The 21441-nt window shown below is 36.8% G+C and overlaps 1 long non-coding RNA gene across 1 annotated transcript in view; it reads right to left on the bottom strand.

Annotated features, from left to right (window-relative positions):
• Positions 1–21441, bottom strand: part of LOC123394066 — a 51484-nt gene that overhangs the window by 12652 nt on the left and 17391 nt on the right. Inside the window, exon 2 of the long non-coding RNA XR_006608833.1 lies at positions 92–120. This is a non-coding gene — a long non-coding RNA (uncharacterized LOC123394066). The remainder of the gene's footprint in view (positions 1–91; positions 121–21441) is intronic.

Raw genomic sequence — 21441 nt, forward strand, 5'->3', positions numbered from 1 at the left:
AGGAAATTTTTGATAACTTTGGAACAGACGTTTCCATTTCTCTTGATAGACACCTAAATGGAGGTAAGCCATTTAAAATAAATTTACGTACCACTTAAGCGAGGTATTGAAAAGTGGATCCTGGAAACAAGAAAAAGAGGTGGTCAGTTTAGTACTGTGGTCTCTGTAATGCTCTTTTGAAATGAGGAAACTGGTTTTTTTTGGAACAACCAATCTACTGTGGGAAATGTCTATATTTTAGGAAGCTGGGCCAACCGTCTAATTGTTTACAATGTTATCAATTTTAGAAAAATCTACTAAACACAAACACATTGTCACTTTAATTTAGGACTGATAGAATGTCGATGGAATTCTTCAGGCTGTGTCTACAAAATGCCAAAACAGCTGGTTAGAACATGAAAATTTCAGTCAGTCAAGCAGTGATTATCTACATACGATATAAATACCTGGTTTTAGGTATTTTGTTTTGTGTTCACTGAAATTGACTGGTTTTGTGTGTGTGTGTGTGTGTATGTGCCTTATACAAGTCAATCCAGGGATGTAATAAAGCACATTAAACTACAACTACCCCAAACAGAAAGTTTCTAGCTTCCTTCCTTCCCATTCATTCTGTTCCAGTGAAGATTACTGATGCCTGCTTTGGGTACCATCGACACCCACTTTATAGAACTCTGAAAAATTCTCTGGTAAATAGTTGCCAACATTGTTAGGTAAAGACCAGGATTATGTTCTCAAATTCAGTGGCTTTCACCATTTTGAATATCAGAACCAGTAGAATATCTGAATGCTATGTGATCTAAGGACAATATTATCATTTGAGCACATATGTATTATATGACTTGAAAATGACTTTTGTATTTCCCTTTCTTAAGGAAAACATGAAAGCTAGACCAAGGAAGTGCTCTCAATACAAAGCCAGAAACAAAACTAAATTATCTTTGTTGAGAGAACTCTGCTCTCCAGGACCTCATCCCATTTCCATCTAGGTCCTGAGGAACCCACTTGTGTCCACTTCTCTCCCCAGGCTGACCTGATGCTGTACTACAGATCTGAGGAATGCCTCAGAGCACCTCCTGGTTTGACATAGTTTGATGAAAGAATGAAAAGTCCCACCAGGGTACCTCCTTATAGCAGTTTTACATGTAATGGCAAAGAGCCCATCAATATGGGCAGCCCATGGATATACCCTTGGTAATAAACCCCTCTTCTAGGTTTGAATCAAGTCAGAAATGACCTAGAACTGCTCTCAGAGGCTGGACACCATTCTAGACCTTTAGTCTCAGGGTTGACGTCCTGAAACGTACTGAAACTAGAGGCAGAAATTCAAGTAAGTTTCTTGAAAAATAACCCAAGATTATTTATTCCACTGAGAGATACTCTAAGAGATTATAACGAGGAAGAATCAATTTTAGGTCAAGTTATGAAAGTGACAAGAAAATAAAAGGAGCTTCATCCTTTCACAATCAAGCCTTTTAGAAGGAATCTCCCTCCCTCTTCACCATTTACAGTACTTTTTGCTGTAGGGCTTGTATTTTCTACTCAAGCGTTGCTGCTTTTTATGTGACATCATCTCTTGGTGCTTTGTAAACTTTTTGAAAGTTGATTCTCCTTTTTCTTCCTCAAGGCCTAGGATTGTATCTACATGTTGTAATTGCAGAATAAATACACACATAATGAATAATAATGTGTTGGCTTTAGTAATTTAAAAAGGCATGGATTTGCTCTGAAATATCCATGTTGTTTCCTGAATTTGGCATATTACTTGACTGAAAATTCTGAGAAGACCAAAATGTTTATATTTAAAACAAGTTATCTTCTACCTTCTTTTCATTAGATAGTTTTATTCCCTTCTCCCTTCCTCTCTGCTAGTATAAGATATTCTTTACATAAAGGTTGGGTTGACTTTTATTGGTGCTAATGGAACAGGGTGTTGATCCATTGGCTGATATACTAACTCACATTTTTCTCTCCAAACTTTATATTTCTGATCTTCCCTAAACTTGAGGGGTAACTTGTACATATTACACCTAATAATTGTGTAAGTAATACAAATTTACATGTTACTTTACATTCAAGTTTCCCAATTGTTTTATGCTTTCTAAATTTGCTCAGTCTAATACCTAAGGAAATTCAGTGGTTATCCTTATCCACCTTGAGAGAATTGATACGAGCAAAACTTTGTGTCTGTCTGCATCCTATCACCTCTTGGGTTTGTGGTCAGGTCTTTTGCTCTCTCTGCCTCAGAATATTTCGGTAGCACTTCCTCCATCCAACAGTGACAATCAACAGGTTTTCCATGTAAGAACTAGCAGTAGCAATTGTGTTTATCTCCCTGACTAAGAGGTTTCCTATTTATCTTCCCTGAGGTGTTGCCCATGTGGCTGTCCTGATATTGAGCAGCTGGACAGATTAGATCCTGGAGCCACATCTGTGGATACATAGATCAACACCATTTTCATTGCCTTGGCGCCTAAGAAGTTTATCTTCTATCAGAGAGATTTACTGCTTTCTTCATGAACTGGTAAGACTACCCACCCACCCACCCCTGCCACCACGTTTCCTTTCCTCCTCCTTATTTGCTTGTAAACTAAAGTAGCATAATCTGATAGGATTGTTAACAGCTGATTAGTTTTTGTTTCCTGCCATTATTAGTGAGGATTTCCAGTAGAGCTTCTGTAGAAAAACCTTAGCTGGTTAAATATACAACATAAATACCTTGTATATAAAGAAAATTACTTTAGTTGGTAAGTGTACCTCTAAAAGTGTTGGTTTTCCTTGCCATATCTAAATGCATACTAAAGCCATAGTAAAGACACTGCTTTAGACATTGTTCACTAGGGCTTTTTTTTTTTTTTCTCTGATGTTGCTTCATCTGTTAGGACATAATCCCTCAAACTTCTACTAGTAGAGGTTTTTTGGCTTACAATAAACTTTTACCAATACTGTCTCCCTTGATTCTCAGTAGAGCCCTATAAGGTATGAGGAAGAGGTCTTTTATTATATTTTTCAGCTTTATAAATGAGAAAATCTCAAAGTCAGGTGTGAAGCTAAGACTCAAATCTAAGAAATCATATTTGCATTTCAACTTCTCCCCACTTACTTTCAATGCCACCTCCAAGTTATTCTCCTTATGATTGTCAGTTTCACTTTTTTAGGCTTTTTCTCAGCTGTCCCAAAATCTGATTCCTTTCCCATTCCCAAAATTCTGACTTGCTGACTGGATTATAGCAAAAGATTTAGGGGGTGAATGCAAGTTATCTATCCACTTATCTAACTATACCATGAAGCAGGGGAAAAAAAAAAGTGAGATAGTCCTTTGGAGTATTGATTACTTCAATGGTTTTTCATCTGCCTGCACATTTGAATTACCTGAGGAACTTTAAAAATAAATATGTCTGGATCCAACCTCCAGAGAGTCTGGTTTAATTGCTCTGGAGTCGGTGTCCAGACATGGGTATTTCTTTAAATCTCCCCAGATGATTCTAATTTACATCCAGCATTGAAAACCAGGGGAGATTCCTTCTCTTTGCCCCCTTTTTGGGCCCATCTTCTTTTCTTCTACCCACTTTGAGAAATGCCAGATTTGCTCAGGTATAATCAGACAACATTAATTGGTGATTAACTGGACAACATTAAATGGTGATCCTTTAAATTTAGGGTCTAAATGAATAATGTGTGTGTGTGTGTGTTTGCTTTGTCTACTCTGGGAGAAGGAGATTAATCATGAAGAAGGCTATTGTGGAAAGTGATCATGGGCTAGAGACATCTTCGGCATATGTTTGTAACTACTAGAATGTTGCCTCCCTTGCCCCAAGGTCAGTGATTTGGTTTGTTTTGATCACTGGTCTTTCCCTAGCATATTGAATGGTGCAGGACACATAGGAGGCACTCAGTAAATATTACTAATAAATATTTCCCCAACATCTTCCTCACTCATCCTTAACATAAGAGCTAAATGGAACCCCTTGAAGTTTGTTAGTGGAATACCAGGTTTGGTGCCTAATCTCATTTTTTTTTTTTTTTCATATGGATTTTTCCACATCTCTTTCTTTTTTTTTTTTTTTTTTAATTTTAAATTTTTTATAAACATATATTTTTATCCCCAGGGGTACAGGTCTGTGAATCACCAGGTTTACACACTACACAGCACTCACCAAATCACATACCCTCCCCAATGTCCATAATCCCACCCCCTTCTCCCAAACCCCCTCCCCCCAGCAACCCTCAGTTTGTTTTGTGAGATTAAGAGTCACTTATGGTTTGTCTCCCTCCCAATCCCATCTTGTTTCATTTATTCTTCTTCTACCCACTTAAGCCTCCATGTTGCATCACCACTTCCTCATATCAGGGAGATCATATGATAGTTGTCTTTCTCTGCTTGACTTATTTCGCTAAGCATGATACGCTCTAGTTCCATCCATGTTGTTGCAAATGGCAAGATTTCATTTCCTTTGATGGCTGCATAGTATTCCATTGTGTATATATACCACATCTTCTTGATCCATTCATCTGTTGATGGACATCTAGGTTCTTTCCATAGTTTGCCTATTGTGGACATTGCTGCTATAAACATTCGGGTGCATGTGTCCCTTTGGATCACTACATTTGTATCTTTAGGGTAAATACCCAATAGTGCAATTGCTGGGTCATAGGGCAGTTCTATTTTCAACATTTTGAGGAACCTCCATGCTGTTTTCCAGAGTGGCTGCACCAGCTTGCATTCCCACCAACAGTGTAGGAGGGTTCCCCTTTCTCCGCATCCTCGCCAGCATCTGTCATTTCCTGACTTGTTGATTTTAGCCATTCTGACTGGTGTGAGGTGATATCTCATTGTGGTTTTGATTTGTATTTCTCTGATGCCGAGTGATATGGAGCACTTTTTCATGTGTCTGTTGGCCATCTGGATGTCTTCTTTGCAGAAATGTCTGTTCATGTCCTCTGCCCATTTCTTGATTGGATTATTTGTTCTTTGGGTGTTGAGTTTGCTAAGTTCTTTATAGATTTTGGACACTAGTCCTTTATCTGATATGTTGTTTGCAAATATCTTCTCCCATTCTGTCAGATGTCTTTTGATTTTGTTAACTGTTTCCTTTGCTGTGCAAAACCTTTTGATCATGATGAAATCCCAATAGTTCATTTTTGCCCTTGCTTCCCTTGCCTTTGGCGTTGTTCCTAGGAAGATGTTGCTGCGGCTAAGGTCGAAGAGGTTGCTGCCTGTGTTCTCCTCAAGGATTTTGATGGATTCCTTTCTCACATTGAGGCCCTTCATCCATTTTGAGTCTATTTTTATGTGTGGTGTAAGGAAATGGTCCAATTTCATTTTTTCTGCATGTGGCTGTCCAATTTTCCCAGCACCATTTATTGAAGAGGCTGTCTTTTTTCCATTGGACATTCTTTCCTGCTTTGTCGAAGATTAGTTGACCATAGAGTTGAGGGTCTATTTCTGGGCTCTCTATTCTGTTCCATTGATCTATGTGTCTGTTTTTGTGCCAGTACCATGCTGTCTTGATGATGACAGCTTTGTAATAGAGCTTGAAGTCCAGAATTGTGATGCCACCAACGTTGGCTTTCTTTCTCAATATCCCTTTGGCTATTCGAGGTCTTTTCTGCTTCCATATAAATTTTAGAATTATTTGTTCCATTTCTTTAAAAAAGATGGATGGTACTTTGATAGGAATTGCATTAAATGTGTAGACTGCTTTAGGTAGCATAGACATTTTCACAATATTTATTCTTCCAATCCAGGAGCATGGAACATTTTTCCATTTCTTTGTGTCTTCCTCAATTTCTTTCATGAGTACTTTATAGTTTTCTGAGTATAGATTCTGTGTCTCTTTGGTTAGGTTTATTCCTAGGTATCTTATGGTTTTGGATGCAATTGTAAATGGGATTGACTCCTTAATATCTCTTTCTTCTGTCTTGCTGTTGGTGTAGAGAAATGCAACTGATTTCTGTGCATTGATTTTATATCCTGACACTTTACTGAATTCCTGTATAAGTTCTAGCAGTTTTGGAGTGGAGTCTTTTGGGTTTTCCACATATAGTATCATATCATCTGCAAAGAGTGATAATTTGACTTCTTCTTTGCCGATTTGGATGCCTTTAATTTCCTTTTGTTGTCTGATGGCTGAGGCTAGGACCTCTAGTACTATGTTGAATAGCAGTGGTGATAATGGACATCCCTGCCGTGTTCCTGACCTTAGCGGAAAAGCTTTCAGTTTTTCTCCATTGAGAATGATATTTGCGGTGGGTTTTTCATAGATGGCTTTGATGATATTGAGGTATGTGCCCTCTATCCCTACACTTTGAAGAGTTTTGATCAGGAAGGGATGTTGTACTTTGTCAAATGCTTTTTCAGCATCTATTGAGAGTATCATATGGTTCTTGTTCTTTCTTTTATTGTTGTGTTGTATCACATTGACTGATTTGCGGATGTTGAACCAACCTTGCAGCCCTGGAATAAATCCTACTTGGTCGTGGTGAATAATCCTTTTAATGTACTGTTGAATCCTATTGGCTAGTATTTTGTTGAGTATTTTCGCATCTGTGTTCATCAAGGATATTGGTATATAGCTCTCTTTTTTGATGGGATCCTTGTCTGGTTTGGGGATCAAGGTGATGCTGGCCTCATAAAATGAGTTTGGAAGTTTTCCTTCCATTTCTATTTTTTGGAACAGTTTCAGGAGAATAGGAATTAGTTCTTCTTTAAATGTTTGGTAGAATTCCCCCGGGAAGCCGTCTGGCCCTGGGCTTTTGTTTGTTTGGAGATTTTTAATGACTGTTTCAATCTCCTTACTGGTTATGGGTCTGTTCAGGCTTTCTATTTCTTCCTGGTTCAGTTGTGGTAGTTTATATGTTTCTAGGAATGCATCCATTTCTTCCAGATTGTCAAATTTATTGGTGTAGAGTTGCTCATAGTATGTTCTTATAATAGTTTGTATTTCTTTGGTGTTAGTTGTGATCTCTCCTCTTTCATTCATGATTTTATTTATTTGGGTCCTTTCTCTTTTCTTTTTGAGAAGTCGGGCCAGGGGTTTATCAATTTTATTAATTCTTTCAAAGAACCAGCTCCTAGTTTCGTTGATTTGTTCTATTGTTTTTTTGGTTTCTATTTCATTGATTTCTGCTCTGATCTTTATGATTTCTCTTCTCCTGCTGGGCTTAGGGTTTCTTTCTTGTTCTTTCTCCAGCTCCTTTAGGTGTAGGGTTAGGTTGTGTACCTGAGACCTTTCTTGTTTCTTGAGAAAGGCTTGTACTGCTATATATTTTCCTCTCAGGACTGCCTTTGTTGTGTCCCACAGATTTTGAACCGTTGTATTTTCATTATCATTTGTTTCCATGATTTTTTTCAATTCTTCTTTAATTTCCCGGTTGACCCATTCATTCTTTAGAAGGATACTGTTTAGTCTCCATGTATTTGGGTTCTTTCCAAACTTCCTTTTGTGGTTGAGTTCTAGCTTTAGAGCATTGTGGTCTGAAAATATGCAGGGAATGATCCCAATCTTTTCATACCGGTTGAGTCCTGATTTAGGACCGAGGATGTGATCTATTCTGGAGAATGTTCCATGTGCACTAGAGAAGAATGTGTATTCTGTTGCTTTGGGATGAAATATTCTGAATATATCTGTGATGTCCATCTGGTCCAGTGTGTCGTTTAAGGCCTTTATTTCCTTGCTGATCTTTTGCTTGGATGACCTGTCCATTTCAGTGAGGGGAGTGTTAAAGTCCCCTACTATTATTGTATTATTGTCGATGTGTTTCTTTGATTTTGTTATTAATTGGTTTATATAGTTGGCTGCTCCCACATTGGGGGCATAGATATTTAAAATTGTTAAATCTTCTTGTTGGACAGACCCTTTGAGTATGATATAGTGTCCTTCCTCATCTCTTATTATAGTCTTTGGCTTAAAATCTAATTGATCTGATCTAAGGATTGCCAGTCCTGCTTTCTTCTGATGTCCATTAGCATGGTAAATTCTTTTCCACCCCCTCACTTTAAATCTGGAGGTGTCTTCGGGCTTAAAATGTGTTTCTTGGAGGCAACATATAGATGGGTTTTGTTTTTTTATCCATTCTGATACCCTGTGTCTTTTGACAGGGGCATTTAGCCCATTCACATTCAGGGTAACTATTGAGAGATATGAATTTAGTGCCATTGTATTGTCTGTAAGGTGACTGTTACTGTATATGGTCTATGTTCCTTTCTGATCTACCACTTGTAGGCTCTCTCTTTGCTTAGAGGACCCCTTTCAATATTTCCTGTAGAGCTGGTTTGGTATTTGCAAATTCTTTCAGTTGTTGTTTGTCCTGGAAGCTTTTAATCTCTCCTTCTATTTTCAATGATAGCCTAGCTGGATATAGTATTCTTGGCTGCATGTTTTTCTCGTTTAGTGCTCTGAAAATATCATGCCAGCTCTTTCTGGCCTGCCAGGTCTCTGTGGATAAGTCAGCTGCCAATCTAATATTTTTACCATTGTATGTTACAGACTTCTTTTCCCGGGCTGCTTTCAGGATTTTCTCTTTGTCATTGAGACTTGTAAATTTTACTATTAGGTGACGGGGTGTGGGCCTATTCTTATTGATTTTGAGGGGCATTCTCTGAACCTCCTGAATTTTGATGCTCATTCCCTTTGCCATATTGGGGAAATTCTCCCCAATAATTCTCTCCAGTATACCTTCTGCTCCCCTCACTCTTTCTTCTTCTGGAATCCAAATTATTCTAATGTTGTTTCCTCTTATGGTGTCACTTATCTCTCGAATTCTCCCCTCGTGGTCCAGTAGCTGTTTGTCCCTCTTTTGCTCAGCTTCTTTATTCTCTGTCATTTGGTCTTCTAAATCACTAATTCTTTCTTCTGCCTCATTTATCCTAGCAGTTAGAGCCTCCATTTTTGATTGCACCTCATTAATAGCTTTTTTGATGTCACCTTGGTTAGATTTTAGTTCTTTTATTTCTCCAGAAAGGGCTTTTATATCTCTCGAGAGGGTTTCTCTAATATCTTCCATGCCTTTTTCGAGCCCGGCTAGAACCTTGAGAATTGTCATTCTGAACTCTAGATCTGACATATTACCGATGTCTGTATTGATTAGGTCCCTAGCCTTCGGTACTGCCTCTTGTTCTTTTTTTTGTATTGAATTTTTACGTCTTGTCATTTTGTCCAGATAAGAGTAAATGAAGGGGCAAGTAAAATACTAAAAGGGTGGCAACAACCCCAGGAAAATATGCTTTAACCAAATTAGAAGAGATCCAAAATCATGAGTGGGGAGAAAGGGGATAAAAAGAGGTTCAAAAAGGAAGAAAGAAAAAAAAAAAAAAAAACAGAAAGAAAAGAAAAAGAAAAAAAAAAGAAAAGAAAAGAAAGAATTTTTAAAAAAAGAAAACACCTAAGAAAAATGTAAAAAAATATATATATATATATATTAGATAAACTAGTAAAAAATCGTTAAAAAAGAAAAAGGTAACAGTTAAGAAAAAAATTTTACCCGAAGGCGAGAAAAAAAAAAAATGAAAAAGAAAAAATTAAATTAACTGCAAGACTAAAAAAAATCACAGGAAAAAAGCCATTAGTTCCGTGCTTGGCTTTCTCCTCCTCTGGAATTCTGCTGCTCTCCTTGGTATTGAAACCGCACTCCTTGGTAGGTGAACTTGGTATGGGCTGGATTTCTTGTTGATCTTCTGGGGGAGGGGCCTGTTGTAGTGATTCTCAAGTGTCTTTGCCCCAGGCGGAATTACACCGCCCTTACCCGGGGCCGGGGTGAGTAATCCGCTCGGCTTTGCTTTCAGGAGCTTTTGTTCCCTGAGCGCTTTCCGTAGAGTTCCAGAGGACGGGAATACAAATGGCGGCCTCCTGGTCTCCGGCCCGGAGGAGCCGAGAGCCCAGGGCCCCACTCCTCAGTGCGCCCTCAGAGAACAGCGCCCAGTTACTCCCTGACCTCCGGCCGCGCTCCGAGCTCACCGAGCCTGCGACCGGTTCAAGGTAACACGGAGCTACGAGCTTACTGCCGGCTCTGTCTCTGTAGCCGGCTTTCCCTTTCCAATACCCGCAAGCTCTGCGACACTCAGACACCCCTGATCCTTCTGTGACCCTGCGGGACCTGAGGCCACACTGACCTCACGTGGGCTTCGCCCCGGTTTAGCCTCTGGAGCGATGTCCCTCAGCGGAACAGACTTTTAAAAGTCCTGATTTTGTGCGCGGTTGCTCCGCCGCTTGCCGGGAGCCGGCCCCACCCCCCGGGGTCTATCTTCCCGTCGCTTTGGATTCACTTCTCCGCCGGTCCTACCTTTCAGAAAGTGGTTGTTTTTCTGTTTCCAGAATTGCTGTTCTTCTTCTCTTCGATCTGCCGATGGATTTTCAGGTGTTTGCAATCTTTAGATAAGCTATCTAGCTGATCTCCAGCTAGCTGAAGCAGTCTCAGCTTGCTACTTCTCCGCCATCTTGACTCCTCCCCCTCATATTTCTCTCCACATCTCTTTCTTAAGTCTGTATTTTAAGGCCTAGATTTAATGAACTTTCTTTCACAAGCCTTTTTGGTTCTCCTTTGAACTGTTACAGGCAGTTATCTTTATTTCCTGTATCACTGTTACTTGCCACTCTTTATCTTATATAAATATTAGTTATTTATGTGTATGTCTTCACTTTTCTTCTAGTCATGACCAATTTTATATTTGCACACCTGTAAGTACACATGGAAATCTCTCAAGAAATATTAGCTTGAATGAATCACCATTGCTTCTGGTACATTGCACATTGATGAGATGTTAAATAGCATTCTATAATGTTTGGTTTTGTTTTATGCTTTGTATCTTTTTTTTTTATTAACATGCAATGTATTATTTGCTTCAGGGGTACAGGCCTGTGAATCATCAGTCTTACATAACTAACAGCACTCACCATTATACCTTTATGTTTCTAGGCAGAATACAATTCAAGCAACTCAGTTTTTTTCATCCTTGTTGATATCTTGTACATCATGTTATTCTTATTTCAGTGTATCATGGATTGTTTATTCTACTTTTCATGTAACTTTTACTTTGTTCTTTAGGTCAAAATCATACTAAAAAGGGGTGGGGTCCATGTTCATAATGATACGAGTAGATGAGTAGCGAGGCTGTGAGAAATACCACATTGAAAAGAACTGGTAGAAAAGCCAAGAAAACCCAATAGTATGCAACTTCCCAACTGGTTTTCTGTATTAGAAAAAAAAGAAATTAAACTCTTGCCCTTTCTTATTCAGCAGTTTCTATATATCAATCAACAGCTTGAAAAAGTAGGGTGCAGAGATTCCTTTTGTTCATATATTTTAGCCCAAAGGAGTGAGTAAGAATCTGTACTAAATGACCTGAGGTTTTGTTTTTTTCATAAATATGTAATACCTGCATCAGTGAAAACATGATATTAGTCATGTGAGCGAGACTCACCATTGATTCATCTAAGATAGAACTAAATAATAGTTCTTGACAGCAAAAGGCACATAAACGGCTCTTCCTAATATGACTTAAATTGATCATTACATGTTTTTAATGATTTGTGGACATTTTGTTCAGTTTCAATGTACTTATTTTTCCAAGGATGGAAATAAAAATTTTCAAACTTTCCAGAAACAGAATTATATTTTGGTTTGTATTAGATATAGTTATATTGAGAGCTGTGCTCAACTACAAGGGATAAAGTAGGCTTATGATGTTTTTTTCCCATTTACATAAATACAGTTCAGAGAATATTACTAATGAAGTAGATGTGGGGTCACCTAGCCACCTAGCCACCTAGCCTTAGGAAAAGGTTACTATTTTATTTTAAGTAGCCCATCAATCATTATGAATTAATGTCATATTCTAGGTGAAAACACTAATCATAATAAATTCATTTTGTATTCTTGAGGTACACTGTCAAATGTACACCCATAGGAACCCCATGTCATCTGTCAGTATGGAAAGAAAAATTTAAATATGACCTCTTCACAATCTCTTTGCCATGGCTTATACCCATATGCATGTTGTGGTGCTGATGGACATGTGATGCATGCGGGGGAAAGCTGGAACCTTCACTAAGATTATTGGAAGTGCAATAAAAGCTATTCAGAAATAATGACCTCAGGCTGCTGGCTGACATTTCCCTGTCCTCTAAGGGATGCCAGAGGGTCAAGGGGGTGCCCGAGTACAGGGCTGTGAGTGTGAATTCATGCATCCACAATACAACTGCCTTATTTAACTCTGCTTCTGAAGCCCGTTTTCCTTTTGAACTAAAAACTTGGGAGCATTATTATCATCACTTTACCAATTATAAAAGCAACATAAGAATTTTTTTCTGGGTGGTTTCTAGGCACAGATAATGCAACAAGACTTTGGACAGTATAAAGGAAAGGTTTTTTTCTCCCTCTTCCTTTGCATGCTGTTGGAAGTATTGGTGAGAACCCCTCCTTACTTTCTCTTATTAAATCTATCTTCATGGGAAAAAGAGTAACAGCAATGTCAGATGAGTGAAATAGTAAGTGCCTAACATATATTTAGAAATGCATTTGTAATGGATAGAATTAATGTATTAAATGCTTTGTTGATATCATTTTTATTGTTATTATTATTATTATTGATATTATCATCTCCATTTTGAAAAAGAAAAACTTAATCATAGATTGGTTAAATAACTTGTTCTGGTTTTATAGCCCAAAGGTCACCATGTGAACCAGTTTTCTGCCTCTCTGTGATTATAACTACCTACTACATGAGATTGTTAGGAAAGTTAAGTGAGGTTAGGTGTATAAATTTCTCATCAGAATGTTTAATTAATATCAGCTAATAGGAGTAATTATATGGTTTGGAGTGGGTACTTCTCCCACTTCCCCCAGGTCATTAGGATTGCTTTTCATCTGGAAAGAAGGAAAAACCCTGGACTTGTGGCTCCTTTTCACTTGCTGTCTTTGGATCTGGTACCGAGGTAGCAATTAATGTCATAATCAGGGTTCTACCTCTTTCAAGAGGTCCTTACTACCAACATTGCTCAGGTATTTCTGGGTTCTGTGATGTTCAGGTCCCATGTCCCAAACTAAATAGTTTTCTGCCCTTCACAAACCTCCTTAGAGTGGCAAATGGAGACTGTTGATGTTGCCTTGGGGCTCCTGAACTTCAGAGGCTTTCACTTCTCACAGTTTCTCTATTTTTGGTACCAGCAAAGAACTCCTTGCACAGCATTTTTACCTTGAGGCCCAAATGGATGATATGAACATCAAGGAATTCATTTATCTCATCTCATCATATTTTCTCTTCCTTTCCACCAACAACTCTCTTTGATGAGGTAGAGAAGACTTGTATCAGAAAAGTAGGACTCAAAAACAATAGAACTTCAGAACATCACTCTACTGATCCTAGAAACTCTTTCATGCTCTTTCCTCTTCTAAAGATTTAATAGCAGAGAACTAACCTGAGGTGACTACATGTAAGAGTTCATTTCTCTAGGAAAAATATCCTATGAAGTATTAGATCAAATGAGAGAAGTGGGGCTCAAAGGACCTATCAAATGCCTAGACATATGATTATTAGTTCTTTTTAAAATACAAGCTTTGCCACTGAAATTTTTAACTGACTTTGGGGAAGATATGTACTGATGTACTTTCCCAATCAGGTAAAAATGACTCCTACTCACATTTGTGAGCATTCAAATCCCATTTCATACTTAGTTGACCTTCCTGACATTTTTCTAGGTTTAGTCTTTCTAATAACTTAAATCTTAATCATATTATGATTTTTTTTTGAGATTTTATTTATTTGTCAGAGAGAGAGTGAGCGAGAGCGAGCACAGGTGGACAGAATGGCAGGCAGAGTCAGAGGGAGAAGCAGGCTCCCTGCGGAGCAAGGAGCCCGACGTGGGACTCCATCCCAGGAGGCTGGGATCAGGACCTGAGCCAAAGGCAGCTGCTCAACTAACTGAGCCACCCAGGCATCCCATATTATGATTTTTATTAGTTATTATTATCTTTTATTATAGATTACAAGTTCTTATAATGTTTGGCATATGTCTTAATTTAAAAAGTGATGGGGTATGATGGAGGGAACACTGAAATTTCTCTCAAGGGTGATGAAAAGGTTTTCAAATGGGGAAGTAACTTCATCAGTAGGTAACAAATTGCAGGGAGTTTTGATTGACACCAAGATTTCTGTCTTGGAAGACTAGAGTATGACATTCATGCACATTTCTGAATGACTCTTTTTGAAGGTCGAAGGCACTGGCCTTGATGAAATGATATATGGAGTATATTGTTCATTTTGTTTATGGTATGTAAATGTCTGATGGCTGGTGAAGTTGTTGATAAGAAGGGCTCCATAAACAGTTCCACGTATTTATAAAAAGAAGAAGCAGAGAGGAATGAGATACTTTATTCAAGACAATGCTTAGACTTCACAGACTTGTTCAACCAAATAACAATCTGTATAAAATTGTTTTCCTCTGTTTCATATAAGTAGCCTCTTTACTTACAAATTATATGAATCAGATGGATAATAAAACTCTTTGATATATCTTAAAGCATCCAGTTAAAGCACAAATTTTGCTTAAGATTATGGATTTTAAAATACTAAGACCTCAGAGTATCAGTTCTTACCTTTCTGAGAGTTATATACTGTACCAGTCAGGGTACTGGAAAGTAAAGAATAACCTACTGAACTGGTTTAACTGAAGGTATTTCAATAAAGATAGTATGTAAGAATTGGGGGCATGATTAAAGTAAGCAAGTAAGTAAAGTCAGAGGGTAAAGTATCCTGAGACCAGCAACAATAAAAAGCCATTACCACTTCTAAGCCTGAATGTGCAGGTGGAAAGAAAGTTTCCAGAATTGGGGAGGAGGGGCTGCCTAATAGGAATTATGATCATAGAAGCATGCTGCCATTGCTAAGGTCTGAACTGAGGGGTTGAAATCATAGAGATAAGCATGGCATAAGGAAGTGTCAGACATTTAATGATTCTGAAATCTTAAGTTACATAGGGAAAGAGGTTATGAAGCTAAGCAGAAACCTACTGAAAAACAGAGTGGAATATTTAGCAGTTTCATGGTTCTGAGGAAAACAATTAAGTTCAGCATCCATCAGGCACAATTGGAACCCTTAATGAACTATATCCTAAGAATGAGTGTGAACCAGATGTATACCAAGACTTGCCTCCTGACTAGTTAAGATAATTATAAGTTAAGTTAAGATAATTATACAAAGTATAGAGTAAAGGCTGTCTGGAGTAAGATAAAGTCATCTAGAACCTCTGCAATTATTAATATAAATTTCTAGCATTCAATATAATTACCAGGCATACCAAGAAAGAAAATCAAGAGAAAAAATCAAATTAACCACTTATAGGGGTTATCAAACACATGCTTTTTTAAAAAAGATTTTTATTTATTCAATTTTTAGAGAGAGAGAGATTGAGTGAGAGAAAAGGCAGATGGGGAAGGAGAGACACAAGTAGACTCCAGGCCAACTGTGGAGCCTGGCACAGGTCTTGATTTCAGGACCCTGAGATCATGACATGAGCCAAAATGAAGAGTTGGACACTTAAACAACTGACCTATCCAGGTACCCCCAAACACAGACTTTAAAATAATGTGCTATTAAGGGGTGGCTAGGTTGCTTGGTTGAGTGTCTGACTCTTGGTTTTCTGCTCAGGTAATGATCTCAGGGTCCTGAGATCAAGCCCCATGTCAGACTCTGCACTCAGCAGGGAGCCTGCTTGAGTTTCTCTCCTTCTCCGTTTGCCCCTGCCTCTGCTCATGCTCCCTCTCTTTTTCTTTTTCTCTCAAATTAAGAGAGAAATCTTAAACAAATAAATAAAATGATGTGTTGTTAAAGTGCTGTAAAGAAACAACAACAAAGTGAAAATTTAAAATGCTATCAAGAAGTAGAACTTAATTAAAAACCAAATAAAAGAGTTTTGATCAGGAAGGGATGCTGTACTTTGTCAAATGCTTTTTCAGCATCTATTGAGAGTATCATATGGTTCTTGTTCTTTCTTTTATTGATGTGTTGTATCACATTAACTGATTTGCTGATGTTGAACCAACCTTGCAGCCCTGGAATAAATCCTACTTGGTCGTGGTGAATAATCTTTTTAATGTACTGTTGAATCCTATTGGCTAGTATTTTGTTGAGTATTTTCGCATCTGTGTTCATCAAGGATATTGGTCTATAGCTCTCTTTTTTGGTGGGATCCTTGTCTGGCTTTGGGATCAAGGTGATGCTGGCCTCATAAAATGAGTTTGGAAGTTTTCCTTCCATTTCTATTTTTTGGAACAGTTTTAGGAGAATAGGAATTAGTTCTTCTTTAAATGTTTGGTAGAATTCCCCCGGGAAGCTGTCTGGCCCTGGGATTTTGTTTGTTTGGAGATTTTTAATGACTGTTTCAATCTCCTTACTGGTTATGGGTCTGTTCAGGCTTTCTATTTCTTCCTGGTTCAGTTGTGGTAGTTTATATGTTTCTAGGAATGCATCCATTTCTTCCAGATTGTCAAATTTATTGGTGTAGAGTTGCTCATAGAATGTTCTTATAATAGTTTGTATTTCTTTGGTGTTAGTTGTGATCTCTCCTCTTTCATTCATGATTTTATTTATTTGGGTCCTTTCTCTTTTCTTTTTGAGAAGTCGGGCCAGGGGTTTATCAATTTTATTAATTCTTTCAAAGAACCAGCTCCTAGTTTCGTTGATTTGTTCTATTGTCTTTTTGGTTTCTATTTCATTGATTTCTGCTCTGATCTTTATGATTTCTCTTCTCCTGCTGGGCTTAGGGTTTCTTTCTTGTTCTTTCTCCAGCTCCTTTAGGTGTAGGGTTAGGTTGTGTACCTGAGACCTTTCTTGTTTCTTGAGAAAGGCTTGTACCGCTATATATTTTCCTCTCAGGACTGCCTTTGTTGTGTCCCACAGATTTTGAACCGTTGTATTTTCATTATCATTTGTTTCCACATAAAAATATATAATTAAAAAGTAAAATAATAAAATTTAAGAACCTAATTATGACTTCAGAAGTAGATTGGAAGCATTAGAAAAACAGAACATTGGTTAATGAGAATTGGTCATTAGAAAATAATCTGGGCTGAAGCATGGAGAGGAAAGAGTGAAAATGCAGAACAGATTATATGAGACACAGTAAAAATGTCTGACATATAATGAAGTCCCAGAAGAAGAGAAGAATAGAAGCAATATGTAAAGGAGGCAGTTGGTTGAGATATAATTAAAAATAAGAGTACGTCTAGCATATTGTACTGAAATTGTTGAAAACCAAAGACCAAGAGATGATCTCAATGGCAGACAGAAGGAAAAAGACACCTTACCTTCCAAGAAGCAATAGAACTGTTGGCTCACTTCTCAACACAAATAACAGCAGCTGGAAAATGATATGATGATTATCTTTAAGGTGCTAGGGGAAAAAATTCTGCCAACTTAGAACTTTATACTCACTGAAAATATCCTTTAAAAATGATAGCAATAGAAAGACATTTATGGAGGAGGCACCTAGGTAACTCAGTCCATTGAGAGCCAGACTCTTGGTTTCAGCTTTGGCTGTGATCTCAGGGTCATGAGCCCTACATTGAGCTAAACTAGAGTTGCTTCTCTCTTCCTCTCTCTCTAAAATAAATAAATAATCTTTAAAAAAGACATTTACAGGAAATAAAACTGAAAATTTTTATCCCCATCAGATCTGCATTAATTGAAATACAAAAGGAAGTCTTCAAAAAGAAAAAAATAAACTCAAGTTGAAACAAAAAATTGCAGGAAGAAACGAAGAGTAACAGAAAGTGAAAATACGTGGACAGACATATTTTAATATCATCTGAACAGAACAGCCTAATGTCCTTTTGGTGTCTACATCTATTGCAGAATTAAAATATATAACAACATTAAAGGAAGGGGCATTGAAACAAATGGAGTAGAAGTCTTCTAAAGCTCTAACTGGGAACTTGTAAAATTAATGTGACATAAATGAAAGCTGTGTGTTATAATCTGTAAGGTAGCCATTAAATTAATAGTGGATGATTATATTATTAATTAGTTAATAGATGGGGAAAATGGAATAATAAAGACATGGAATAATCCAGGAGAAAAGCAAGGAAAGAATATAAAAAAATAGGTGGAATAAATAGAAAACAGGCAAGATGCTAATAACTCAGATGTATCTGTACATTAAGTGTAATATAAGCATTTTTCAAACTGAGAGTTAAAGCAATGTTGCTTACAGCAGTCATGCCTTAAATATAGTAGCATTGTATGGTGGGAAGTAAAAGAATGGGAAGATAGAAGCGATAATGAAAAGAAAGTAAAGTGTAACTATACAAATACCTAACAAGGTAGATTTTAGGATAAGAAGCATTACTGTAGGGGCACTGGGAGGCTCAGTGGGTTAAAGCCTCTACCTTTGGCTCGGATTGTGATCCCAGGGTCCTGGGATTGAACCCCAAATTGGGCTCTCTGCTCAGCAGAGAGCCTGCTTACCCCTCTCTCTCTCTGCCTGCCTCTCTGGCTACTTGTGATCTCTGTCTGTCAAATAAATAAATAAAAGCTTTAAAAAAAAAAAGCATTACTGTAGATAAAGAGAAACACTTACTGTTGATAAAAATTTAATATACCAGGTTGATAGAATTATAAATTTATATGCACCAAATAACATAGTGTCAATATACATAAGGCAAGAAATGACAGAACCCAAAATAGAGACAAATGTACAGTTACAGGGAGAGACTTTAACGTACCTTTCCTATAAATTAATAAAATAAGCAAATAAAAAGTCATGATATAGAAAATTTGAAATTTAAATAGATGTCAGTTTTGCTTTCTTCACAACCAACATAAGAAGTCTTTATAGTATTTTGACTTGACTATCATGAGTAAGATGTAAATCTGGGGATATCTGTATGGAAGAAATTCTCTTGCCAAATTTGGGATTTGCCATTTAAACAAACCAAACCTTTGAAACACTCCACATTGAAATTTTCACTCATATAAGCTTTGAGATAGCCTACATTTTAAGGAATAGAGGTGAAAAATCTTCTCTTTTATTTTGTCAAATATTTCTTTATCGTGAAAAAACAGGCTAAATTCATAATAAAATGATAACTACTGTCAGGTATTACTTCTTTTCTCCGTATACTATCACAATATCGTGTGGCACATAAACATCCTGATTATCTCACTTGTCATTTATGTTTACATGCATTTTCAGAGTATATATATATATATATATATATATGAATGATATGGTAATTGTTTATCACTCTGAAAGGAATACCTTGAAATGCTCTGGGTTTGAATTTTGTTTGTTGGGTTATTATTATTTTTATCATTTTATTATTGTTATTATTATGCTTTAATGGGTGAAGTGTAAGGAAAACATATATTTGTGCTTAATGACAAGTAATAGATTATTTAAGAATGATGAGTATTGAGGAGGGCACCTGTTGTGGTGAGCCCTGGGTGTTATGCAATCATTGAATATTACCTCAAAAACTAAAGATGTAATATACAGTGGCTAACTTAACATAATAAAAAAATTTAAAAATAAGTAAATTAGTGACAATTAAAGTGAGTGATATATGATACAGTTTCAACTTTAAAATAACTCCTAACTCTGGTTTTATAATATACTAGCACACCTCCAATTAGCTTGAAGGATATGAGGATCTGTTAAAAAATTCTTAAAGAGTACTTATGTTAAACTTACTTAATGCCATTTAGCTTATTTATGGTAGCTGACTTGGGGAGGGAAACAATGACAGGGTTTTTAATACAATCGTAAAGGTACATTATTATAAAGCCAAGGATAATAATGGATTTAGTCTCCTTATCCTTCTAGAACCTCCATTTCCAGATTCAATACAAAGAAATATTTAATACAGTGTCATTCAATATAATTAAGCCCCATGAAGGCTAAGAAGGTATGCATTTTCTGAATAAGGCTATGCTTGGGGAATACATTTACTTGATAATAATAAGACTAAGATTGTGATTCAAAGGAAATTAGGGAAAGCAAAATATAAAATATCCATGTTACTAAAAGAAGAAGAAAAGAGAATTTCATTATAAAATTTTACTCGTTTTTCAGAAAATATATCTGGTTTCCCCAATAAAAAATAAATTTATTGGGGCACCTGGGTGGCTTAGTCGTTAAGCATGTACCTTCAGCTCAGGTCATAATCCCAGGGTCCTGGAATTGAGCCCCACATTGGGCTCCCTGTTTAGCAGGAAAACTGTTTCTCCCTCTCCCTCTGCCCCTGCTTGTGTTCCCTCTCTGGCTCTCTCTCTCTCTCTCTGTCAAATAAATAAATAAAATATCTAAAAATAATATAAATTTATGAGTTAGTGAGATAAATTTAAACCACAAGAATATATCCTCTCAGTAATTGACTGGTATTTATCCAGTTGTTTGATTGATTTTTTTAAATCCAAATGTATGTTTAAAGGTATTCAAATATGCTTTTATATGTTTTTTGATAATGACCATTATCCCTTAAAATTTCTGAGTAAGAATATATTCTGTACTTTTCATAATTAAGCATTTATCTAGATTTACCTGGCAACTTAGTTCTTTGCTATCTGAACTATACACTGTGGAGATGACATAGATTTAAACTGCAATTAGAATATACAACAGCAAAAAAAAGAAAAAAAGGAATATACAACAGCAGCAATAATAAAAATAGCAAAAAAAAATTGAACAGATATGTAAACAAACTTGAAAAAATAAAAATTATCTCTAATCCTAAAAAAAAAAAAAAAAAGATTAATGCAAAATTTCTGGTACCTCAGTGAGCACAATGCAGTAAATTCTAAGCCACATGCAGAAAAATGAAATTGTTTCTTGCCTTTATGTGATTTTTCTTAAAGCCCATATTGTAATCAAAGAAATACTTTAAGGTCATTAGAGATTATCTGAGCCAGGGTTTGACAATTTTGTTGTTGTTGTTTTCTGTAAGGACCGGATAGTAAATAGTTTTGGCTTTGTAGTTCATCCTGTCTCCATCGTAGCTACTCAGCTCTGTCATTGAGTGCAAAAGCAACTATGGACATAACATTAATGACTAGGCAGGGCTATGCTCTAATAAAACTTTATTTGTAAGAACAGGCAGGATCGTATTTTGTTTGTAGGTCATATTTTGCCAACCAATGAAAGTCAACATCATCTGGTAAGCAGATGCCATGTCCTGTGCTGGTCACTGGAGGTACAGAAATGGACCTGACTTGGTTCTTGCAATCAAAGAGCTTTCAGATTAGTAGAAGATGTACATATAAGTAAATAAGTGTAATATATTGTTTTGGATAGCATGACAGTGATATACAGAGTACAGGAGAGAGAGAGAAAATTCTTAATTTAGATGCATAGTGAATATTTCTTTAGAAAGAAGAGGAAGAATGGCATTTCTAGGACAGGGAAATTGTAAATAAGTTGCGGAGGCTTAAAAGAATGTGGCAAACTTGAATAC

This window comes from Mustela putorius, unplaced genomic scaffold (genome assembly GCF_011764305.1).
Source record: "Mustela putorius furo isolate JIRA1106 unplaced genomic scaffold, ASM1176430v1.1 tig00001275_pilon_pilon_pilon, whole genome shotgun sequence".
NCBI classification, from domain to species: Eukaryota; Metazoa; Chordata; class Mammalia; order Carnivora; family Mustelidae; genus Mustela; species Mustela putorius.